Source organism: Aulonocara stuartgranti (assembly GCF_965226115.1).
Source record: "Aulonocara stuartgranti genome assembly, chromosome: 3".
NCBI classification, from domain to species: domain Eukaryota; kingdom Metazoa; phylum Chordata; class Actinopteri; order Cichliformes; family Cichlidae; genus Aulonocara; species Aulonocara stuartgranti.
The window spans coordinates 23,570,559-23,581,923 of NC_138941.1; the positions used below are offsets into that span (position 1 = coordinate 23,570,559).

General features: G+C 42.4%; 1 long non-coding RNA gene across 1 annotated transcript; it reads left to right on the forward strand.

Moving 5' to 3' along the window:
* Nucleotides 1-5,200: 5,200 nt before the first annotated feature.
* LOC309703921 lies at nt 5,201-8,172 on the forward strand. Its single transcript, XR_014276083.1, has 2 exons — nt 5,201-6,951; nt 7,627-8,172. It is a non-coding gene; the product is annotated as an uncharacterized lncRNA (long non-coding RNA).
* Nucleotides 8,173-11,365: the final 3,193 nt, after the last annotated feature.

Here is an 11,365-nt window from a genome sequence, read left to right on the forward strand (position 1 = left end):
CATGGGGAGAACATGCAAACTCCACACAGAAAGATCCCGGCTTGATAGTGGAATTGAACTCAGGACCTTCTTGCAGGTAACTGTGCTACCCCATTTTAAATCACACTAAAATACTATTAGTGTATTTGAGTGCATTGCTGACCACTATTAATCATGTGCTTCATAACATGAGCCAAGGTGTGAAAAAAAGTGTGGGTCATTATCACCAGAGGTTTTGGGTGAAACCAGTGGCACCAGTGTCTGGCAGCCTCGCCTCTGTCAGTGCGCCCCAGAGTGGCTGTGGCTGCAATGTAGCTGCCATCACCAGTGTGTGAATGTGTGTGTAGATGACTGGATGTGTAAAGCGCTTTGGGGTCTTTAGGGACTAGTAAAGCACTATACAAATACAGGCCATTTACCATTTATATGAAAAAAGTGTGATGATCCTCTGCTCTCCATTACATTATTTAAATACAGTTCTTACAATATCATGTAAGAACACGTGATGATCATTCTCATTGAGTGGTAAATGGCCTGTATTTATACAGCGCTTTACTAGTCCCTAAGGACCCCAAAGCGCTTTACATATCCAGTCATCCACCCATTCACACACACATTCACACACTGGTGATGGCAAGCTACATTGTAGCCACAGCCACCCTGGGGCGCACTGACAGAGGCGAGGCTGCCGGACACTGGCGCCACCGGGCCCTCTGACCATTGTGAATCTACACAATACTAGATTTAAATACATTAAATAGAAACAAAGAATAGTGCTGCGGAAACGACACACTCTTCACTAATCGGGATAATTTCAGAGTTTTCTTCAAAGTTTTCTTCTTTATCAATGAGTGATACACGTTTTTATTAAACATTTGAACATAATACAAGACAAACTCTCGTACAGGATATAAAGTCGGAGAGCTACATGTTTTGAAATACACGCAGACATACCAAGACATTTTTGACAGTTTCATGCTCCCAATTTTGTGGAAACAGTTTGGAGATGACCCCTTCCTGTTCCAACATGACTGTGCAGCAGCGCACAAAGAAGGGTCTAGAAAGACATGTATGAGCGAGTTTGGTATAGAAGAACTTGACCAGTCTACAGGGAGTGCAGAATTATTAGGCAAGTTGTATTTTTGAGGAATAATTTTATTATTGAACAACATCCATGTTCTCAATGAACCCAAAAAACTCATTAATATCAAAGCTGAATGTTTGTGGAAGTAGTTTTTAGTTTGTTTTTAGTTTTAGCTATTTTAGGGGGATATCTGTGTGTGCAGGTGACTATTACTGTGCATAATTATTAGGCAACTTAACAAAAAACAAATATATACCCATTTCAATTATTTATTTTTACCAGTGAAACCAATATAACATCTCCACATTCACAAATATACATTTCTGACATTCAAAAACAAAACAAAAACAAATCAGCGACCAATATAGCCACCTTTCTTTGCAAGGACACTCAAAAGCCTGCCATCCATGGATTCTGTCAGTGTTTTGATCTGTTCACCATCAACATTGCGTGCAGCAGCAACCACAGCCTCCCAGACACTGTTCAGAGAGTTGTACTGTTTTCCCTCCTTGTAAATCTCACATTTGATGATGGACCACAGGTTCTCAATGGGGTTCAGATCAGGTGAACAAGGAGGCCATGTCATTAGTTTTTCTTCTTTTATACCCTTTCTTGCCAGCCACGCTGTGGAGTACTTGGACGCGTGTGATGGAGCATTGTCCTGCATGAAAATCATGTTTTTCTTGAAGGATGCAGACTTCTTCCTGTACCACTGCTTGAAGAAGGTGTCTTCCAGAAACTGGCAGTAGGACTGGGAGTTGAGTTTGACTCCATCCTCAACCCGAAAAGGCCCCACAAGCTCATCTTTGATGATACCAGCCCAAACCAGTACTCCACCTCCACCTTGCTGGCGTCTGAGTCGGACTGGAGCTCTCTGCCCTTTACCAATCCAGCCACGGGCCCATCCATCTGGCCCATCAAGACTCACTCTCATTTCATCAGTCCATAAAACCTTAGAAAAATCAGTCTTGAGATATTTCTTGGCCCAGTCTTGACGTTTCAGCTTGTGTGTCTTGTTCAGTGGTGGTCGTCTTTCAGCCTTTCTTACCTTGGCCATGTCTCTGACATCACAAGGTGTGCAATAGCACACCTTGTGCTTTTGGGCACTCCAGTGATGTTGCAGCTCTGAAATATGGCCAAACTGGTGGCAAGTGGCATCTTGGCAGCTGCATGCTTGACTTTTCTCAGTTCATTGGCAGTTATTTTGCGCCTTGGTTTTTCCACACGCTTCTTGCGACCCTGTTGACTATTTTGAATGAAATGCTTGATTGTTCGATGATCACGCTTCAGAAGCTTTGCAATTTTGAGACTGCTGCATCCCTCTGCAAGATATCTCACTATTTTTGACTTTTCTGAGCCTGTCAAGTCCTTCTTTTGACCCATTTTGCCAAAGGAAAGGACGTTGCCTAATAATTATGCACACCTGATATAGGGTGTTGATGTCATTAGACCACACCCCTTCTCATTACAGAGATGCACATCACCTAATATGTTTAATTGGTAGTAGGCTTTCAAGCCTATACAGCTTGGAGTAAGACAACATGCATGAAGAGGATGATGTGGACAAAATACTCATTTGCCTAATAATTCTGCACTCCCTGTAAAATTGGGGTTCATAAAAATCCAAATGAACTCCCTTTGTGTAGTACATTCATATATAAATTTTTTAAGTACTAACCCCTGACAGTTTGCAAGCAGATCAAGCAGAATTTTTGGAGGTTGTTTATGATTATTTATTTAAAGTGATTAAGAAACATTCATAGAGTTCTTTATCTACACAAACACTGTATAGTACAAGAGGTTCTAGGTGGTATTTATCTTACTTAATGTTACATTAGGAGTTGCTGTAGCTCAAGAGGGAGAGCAGGTCACTTTGGTCAACAGCTACAGAAATACATTTTACTTTGGCTTTGATCCACTTTCAAGGAAATAAACATTCCATAAATTTTTTTCCTGTCATTACAGAACCTCAGTGACAATTTGCAGGATAAAATTTGTAGAGTAATTTTGAAATTTCAAGTTTGACCTGATGATGGCAGTGTTTTTTCACTTCTACACTGTCACTGTTACAAAAAAGTGCTTAACTCAAAAGAATCAACCATGTTGTGTATACAAAAAACAGACAATGTTGCAAATAATTAATTTTAAATTATCTTTAGGTGCTTGTTATTAATAGCCTGTCACAAAACAGATCATTTGTTCTTAATTCTTTAAATTAATCTACAAAAATTCAAAATGTAACACAGTTTGGCAGGAAAAAATACTATTTTATGCCCAGTGATTCTCAAGCAGTCATTAGTCAAATCTTAGCATTTCCTGATATGGTGAGTAGAGTGTTCTAAAAGACAAATTGAAGAGACTGGAAAAGCGGAGAATTAAAGAAAAAAAAAGTCGTCCTCTGGTTTAATATATTTCTTCAACATTAAATGATCCAGTGACAGTTGTCAGTATTCCCACTGCTGCACAGCAACAACAACTGTTGATCATTCATTCAGCAAATTTTATTTTTCAAATTGTTAACAAATACAGTTTAAAACATTAATTAGTCATTGTCAATTTGTGATTTGTCCTGTTCTCATTGTGTGACGAATTATGATGGCTGTTTGGTAGCCGTCTGCATACAATGCATACTCTCTCTCTCTCTTCATGTGTGTGTGTTTCTCTGGTGAATTTCGACAACAGTTTTATGTTAACATACAATCCTTAATATGTGTGTGTGTGTTTGTGTGTGGGGGAGGGGGGGGAGGGGGGGGGGCACCATAGAGAGTGTTTGCCCAGGGCGCCAAACAGGCTAGGACCGCCACTGACCATCACGTTAATCTAGCTAAGTGTAAACAGCAGTAAATACTAAATATTGAATGTTCTTGTGTAGCAAGCAGGACCGACAGCGCACAATGTGCTTGGAAATAGCACCAATAAAGGTGTAGTTTATGTCTATGAACAGTGACAGTGACTTCCTGACAAATAGACCACAGTCTGTCAGACCCGCCCCCCACCGGTCCAGCACCATCACACTCAGCATCGGGTCTCCACAAGGATGTGTTTTGAGTCCCCTCCTGTTTACGCTCTACACATCCGACTGCTCCCCTACCCATCTCTCAAACACCATCATAAAGTTCGCGGATGACACCACAGTGGTTGGACTCATCTCAAGGGGGGATGAGTCGGACTACAGAGATGAGGTCAACAGACTGACTGAGTGGTGTTCAGTTAACAACCTCCAACTGAACACCACGAAAACTAAAGAACTTATCTTGGACTTCAGGAAGGGCAGAGCAGACCCGGCCCCACTTTACATTCACGGGAGCTGTGTGGAGAGGGTACACTCCATGAGGTTTCTGGGTGTGCAGATATCTGATGACCTCTCCTGGACTGCAAATACTACAGCGGTGGTTAAAAAGGCCCAGCAGCGTCTCCACTTTCTGAGAGTGCTCAGGAGGAACAACCTGGAGGAGAGGCTGCTGGTGACATTTTACAGAGCCACCATAGAGAGCATCCTAACGTACGGCGTAACAACATGGTATGCAGGGTGCTCAGCTGTGGACAGGAAAGTACTGCAGAGGGTCATCAACACAGCCCAGAAGATCACTGGCTGCTCTCTGCCCAGCCTGGAGGTCACTGCAAACTCTCGGTACCTCAGCAGAGCTGGTAATATCATCAAGGACCACTCTCACCCCAGCAACCAACTGTTTGAACTATTACCGTCAGGCCGACGGTACAGGTCACATAAAACCAGGACAAACAGATTCGGGGTTGACTTCTTTCCCAGAGCTATCACCGTAGTAAATAAGCAGAAAAACAATTGAACCTATTCCATACCGTCACTGTCATTATATTATGCTGCTATTCATACTGTCATTATATTAATGCTGCTATCCTGTATATATTGTACATACTATTGTTTGAGTACTTATGATTGGTTTTTTTTGTACTTTTTATATCTTACATTTATATTTATTATTGAAACTTGCACCAAGGGAGTGGCACTCCAATTTCGTTGTACTCTGTACAATGACAATAAAGGCTATTCTATTCTATTCTATTCTATTCTATTCTACAGCTGCTGGATGGGATTAGCATGTCATAGCTATCTACCAAACTGCTAATTGGGGGATTTCAGGCCATCTATGGATCATTTTTGCTAACTGTTTATTCAGCTTAGGCTCAAAGAGCTGCAGCCTGTGCCCTAGCTGTCATAGGGCAAGAGGCGTGGTCCACCTGCACAGGTGAGCAGTCCATCACAGGGCCAACAGAGAGAGACAGAGAAGCACTCTCTCACATCCACACCTACAGCCAATTTAGAAGCACCAATGAACCTAAGCAGCATTTCATTGGACTGTGGGAGAACATCCAACCTCCACAGAAAGGCCAACAAGCTTCAACCTACAACCTTCTTGCTTTAAGGCACTAGTGCGAACCACTTTTCCCCATTTCAGCCCAAATCCTGCATCTTCCTGTTTCTGACTCCAGGCCAGCTCCACTAACACTTTCTCATCAGACACTGCCACCTAGTGGAGGAAGTCTTAGTTCCATTTGAAGCTTCAGATGACAGTTAGTTCCTTTACAAAGAGGTGGAGGTGGTGGGGCCACAGCACCATCATCACTGAGTGCCATAGGACACTTAACCTTTGTTTCCATATGCTGGGAACTTCCTGTTGTTCCAAGGAGGACTGGAAAATGTGTGAAAATCTCCCAGTCAGTTCCTCACAGCACACTTCAATCATTTCCCTCCCACAGCATCAGGACCAGGGCTTTTTCTCTCTTTGGTCCCACTAAGAGATTTCCACACAAACACCTCATCAGTGGGACTCTCAGAGCTACCAGCCCTTTGCTGCAATCACAAAGCTCTTCATTGAAATCAATGATATCAAAGCTGGAATCAAATGAGTCCAAGTCTTCTGCTGATTCAGCATCACATTCATCTTTGCTCCTTGTTCTGCATCCCCACCATGGACTTCATTCCTTTCCAAGCCAGCCTTGAGTGTCCTTTATTCAGCTCATCCTCTGCTTTACTTTTACACCTGATTTTAGCTGCTTTATCTCTCTTTCAACAAGTTTCTGTGCCTCAATCTTTTTCTTTTCTCCCTCATAACAAGACAGCTTCTTCTGCCTGAGAACATGTTGGAGTGATTTACTAATCCAGGGCTGCTTATTGGGGAAAATACTTCCTGTTTTCAAAGTAATCCCCATTTTTCCCAGAAAGAAATGTAAGTAGAAATCGATGATCTAAGTGAGAACATGAGCCTTTATAAAGTCCCAGTGGGTGCAGTCAAAGCAGTCCCTCAGTCCCAGTATAGAGTCTTTGGTCCAGACTGGAACAACTGTGTGCCCAGTTTGAGCTCTCTTCAGTGCTGTGACCTGACAGACCCAGAGGGGCCATCACATCACATTTAGAAGCTCCCCTAATGGAGCCACAACACATGTCCAACACTTAGTCTGTCTTGTTGGACCAACTGGAAGAAATGATTCAAGGACTTAGTCACAGAACAGAGATTCAAATCTCCAAAATCCAACTGGCTGCATCAGGACATATAGTCTGAAACTCTGCACAGTTTCCTGTTTGAAGCTGCTTCCTGTTGGCTTCAGCTGTTTGGAGTTTCCATTTTCTAAACTTCTACATTCTGAACCTTCTTCAGCTCTGAACAGATGATGAAACACTGAATGATTTCAAGCTCACACTTTGTCTAATAAACTTACATCTTTCATTCTTTATACAGATTTAGTCGCTGTGGTTTGTCAGAGATCAGCTGTGATTATCTGGCAGCAGCACTGAAGTCCAACCCCTCCCATCTGAGACAGCTGGACCTGTGGGACAACAACCTGAAGGATCCAGATGTGAAGCAGCTGTCTGATCTTCAGAGTCCAGACTACAGACTGGAGACTCTGAGGTCAGTAGAGTGATGGAGTGAGTGGGTGGTGCTGTCAGCAGTATTGTACTAAACACAGTCAGTATGAAACAAAGATCCAGTGTTTCCTGTAAAGCTGCCGCTTCTCAGTGAAGCTGTGAGAGGAGAATGGTGACAGGCTTCAGGATTGGACACAAACACTTCCTGTTTCTGACCTTTATGGTCACCATAGTAATGGCTGACACGCTCTGATCAAACACTGTCAACAGCCAATCAGCTCTCTGAACAAAGCAGCACGCAGACCAATGACTGCATTCATTTCCAAGTTTAAAGCAGTGAAGAACACAGTCTGTAGGTGAGGAAGAATTTAGTGAGAGCAGATGTTTGGATGGAATTCCTCCAGTTAACAGCTGGAACTGTCCATCTGGATTGTTGGGCTTGTTGTTGGGGTTCCTACAGAGCTCAGAGTGGACACACCAAGGTTCTTCTAATGAATGAAAGTCCAAACTCAAACTAGGAGGGAAAAACATTTTCATCAACTTCAATAAAAATCCAAAGATTAGAAAAAGTGAAGCAACAATGAGTCCTAGTACAGTCCCAGCACTGAAGTCCCTGCTGCTCTTTATACTGGATGTGCTGCATCACTGACTGACAGCTGATGAAGAGTCTCTGGAAACACTCGTTTATCTCCTCTGCTCTTCCTTCTTCTCTCTGCAGGTGGAGGATATGATGGTAAACAGGACGGTGTGTGTGCTGAGAGAGGAGGAGCTGTGTCCTGATGATCCAGAGAGGTTGAAGCAGCAGCAGCTTGTGTGTAGAGACGCTCTGACTGGGCCATGTTACTGGGAGGTGGAGAGGAGAGCTTCATCCAGCAGTGACTGACAGAGGAATGAGAAGAAGTGCAGATGACTGTCAGTGCTGCAGAGTGAACTGCTCTGAGAACAGCTCCACTGTCAGACACAATGTAGAGTCCAGCATCATCCCTGTGTGTCCCTCTGGATCTGACAGAGGATCATCAGTGTATCTGGACTGCTCTGCTGCTGCGCTGTCCTTCTACAGTCTCTGCACAGTCTCTGTCTGACTCTGGCTTCAGACCCTCCTGGATCAAACTCACCTGGAAAGACTTTCAAACATCACTCAATAGATTTGAATACAGAATATATTTGATATATACTGTAGATGTACTGTAGAGTTGCAGTTTGTCACTTGTAAATACAGTCTGTGAGCAGCTATGAGCTGAAAGATCTTTCTAGAAACACGAAATGTTTTCACTCTTCTGTTGCTTTTTCAGTTCATTTTATTAGATAGTTAAGTTTGAAACAATAAGTAGTTGAAATATTAAGAAATAATACATAAGAAATAAATAGTAATCCATGTTTGTTGATTAGATTTATATGTTTAAATGTGTTATTTGTGCTAATTGTGCAATTATAGAGGAACCTTTTCTAAAGTTGTGTTGTGGCTAAGAGGGCATTTTTTGGCTGTCACACTCAGCAAGCTAATTAAGAGACGAGCCACGAGGTTTGCACGTCTGCAGAAAGATAAATAAAGAGTGCCTTTTCTGGACATCCCCACCGAGTAAAAATGAAAGTTTATTCCCTTTGAGTGAGGCCAATGAGGTAAATGTTTTGTTTATTATCATTGTATGTAAATGCACGAGTTTTGCATGGTATTCAAGTGCAATAGCCGCAGTGTGAAGTGTAATGTGTACTTTATTGATCATTTTGTTGGAATGTTTCGTTGTATATAATGCTTAAGGATTTTAGTAAGAATATTCATTTAAGTTTGTATTTCCTTTTAGTTCTGACGGCATTGTATCGGCTGTGGTTGGACATCATTACATGTTAAGACATGTGGAAGAATCCTCCTGTCCGAAATAAATGTCAGTTTAAACACAAAGAACAAGTTGAGCTTTATTAAGACTCGAGGGGAGTAACAATGATCATTGTTCTGACAGCATTTTGAGTGGGAACAGTTCAAAGTTATTTACTGATTGAAACGAGCTGAATGTTTCTGTGCACGATGAAGAAGATCAGCAGCAGCAGCTCAGCTGATCAATGAGTTGACATCTATCAGTCGTTTCATGAGATGAAGTCATCAGCAGACATTTGTTCTAACTGTGTGATGAATGTCAGAACGTCAGGGCTCTGCTTTAGTCACTACTTGATGATCATTGGCTCATTGTTGAATCCAGTGGCCCAGTCTGACCTCTGAGGAGGAAACACATGTTTACTGAGTGAATCGCTGCCATTAGGAACTAGTTTTTCATATCACAGCCTAGAAATCACACAGGACCATTTCTGCAAGTGAAAAGTCGTGATTGGAGGAAAATAATTGTATCGTTTGTGCAACTGTTGTTTGTAAATTAAGAATTGTCCCAACTACATGTGCTGCTGACCTTTGACCTTTTCTTTAGGTGCACAGAGGCCAGAGGAGTCTGTGGAAACATCCAGAACTGAGGCAGTGCTACAGATGTCTTCAAATAAAGTGGTGTATTATCCATGGATGCGTTCCATTCCTGTTCAGACCTGCTCGCTGTCAATGGGCTTCATTCCCAGTGTTGGGGAGTAACGGAGTACATGTACCGCCGTTACATATTTAAAATACAAATATTTTTGTTGTTGTTGTTGTTGTGCTAAGCTAACAGGCAGAATGCTACAGGCATAGCCCTAACGAATGTAGCCTCATGGGCAGTGTAGTCCGTGCTGCAGGGAGAATGGACTGCCATACCCGTCTGTGAGCGCGAGGAGGGAGAAAAAGGAGAGTGGAAAACTACGAGTTGTCATCGAGCAGAAACGGGAGCTGGAAGCATGTAAATATAATAATAACCACTGCAGCCAAGAAGAGTGCCTGACGAGCCCAGTTGTAATGAGCTATTAAGACTCGACTGTACGCTGTGTTCGTGTATTCCTCCGAAACAATAAGCTCCGTTGGAGCAGCCTTTCAACGCCTCTCTCTGTCTCTCGCTAGCAAACTTGACCCAGTCAACAAAGTAATTTTTCGGCTCCGAGCCCGACACGGACCCCGACGTATTAGCCAGAGGTCCCTTTACTACGGTTCGGAGCTGCGGAGCTTCAGTAATAGTAATAAATCACATTCATGTAGTTGTAAACAGCATGATAATATATTAAGTAATCCAAAATATTCAGAATACGTTACTCTCATTGAGTAACGTAACGGAATACGTTACAAAATACATTTTGGGGCATGTATTCTGTAATCTCTAGTGGAATACATTTTAAAAGTAACCTTCCCAACACTGTTCATTCCATTTCAGACTGCCGGTGGTCGGCTGGAATCCAAACTCAACATGGCTCCTGTGTTAGAAGAGCCTCTGATTTTAAAATATGCACATTTAATAGTTTCTTTCCAACACTATGGAGCTACCAGCCCAGTATATGTAGCCCACAGTAGATGGAGTTATCAAGCTGCACTGACAAACATCATGACTCATGTAATCTCTACATGTGGACCTTTCACAGATGGATCCAAGTGCAGATTCAACTCTGCATTACATTTGACTTCAGCTGTTACACACTTTCATTTTCTGGCTGTGTCACTTCCTGCTTTTTGGATCAGATAGTTTATCCATGTCCGCAAATGTTTGGCTGCATATTTTTATCATCTATATTTTCCAGTCTTCATACAGCCGATATTTCATGTGAACTCCAATATGCCACCTGCCATCACGTTTTCAGGGTTCATTCAGTGTTGGAAATGTAGGACAAACAGCAGCACATGTTCTCTAAATGTTTGCAGTAATTTTTAAATGAAGCTGATACTACATGAGACATTTTCCACATTTATTGTCTTTGAACAGAGAATAATAAAGCCATCAAACATATACAGGTTTGTGCAAATACAAATGCCTGTGGTGCATTTGATGACCTGCAGAGGAGAACAAGTCGGGCTTTTCAGCCCTAACACAACCTCTTTGTTCTCAATACTACAAAACCTTAAAAGGCTGATATGCAAGTTTGCATGAATCACCAACACAGTTGTATTTTTTCTACTATAGTTATATTTAAGGTGATCAAATATCTGCTGACTGATTAGATCCAGTATCTATTACAGATGAACTGGATATCACAGCGCATGCTGTTAATCCGTCATATCAAACTAAACAGTGTTGCTGGTGTAAATATCCTCCAATAAAGTCAGATTGTTGTGATTATGCTTCATTTTTATGTACTGGGGTATCAATGACCCCCACGCTGCCGCAGCAGCGCCTGTGCGTGGCCCCCAAGTGCTACGTTTTCTTTCCCGATCCCCTGACGAACCCATTAGAATCGCTCTGGGGCACTCTTCGACCCCAAATGATCGTTCTGTTTTTTTCATTCTCATTCACCTGTCTCTACTGAGGGTGGGGTACTTTGGGACCCCCGGGGTCTGGGGCTGCCCCGAAGGGGAGCAGGGGGCATATAAGTCTGTGGACGGACCTGCGCTAGGTTCTTCG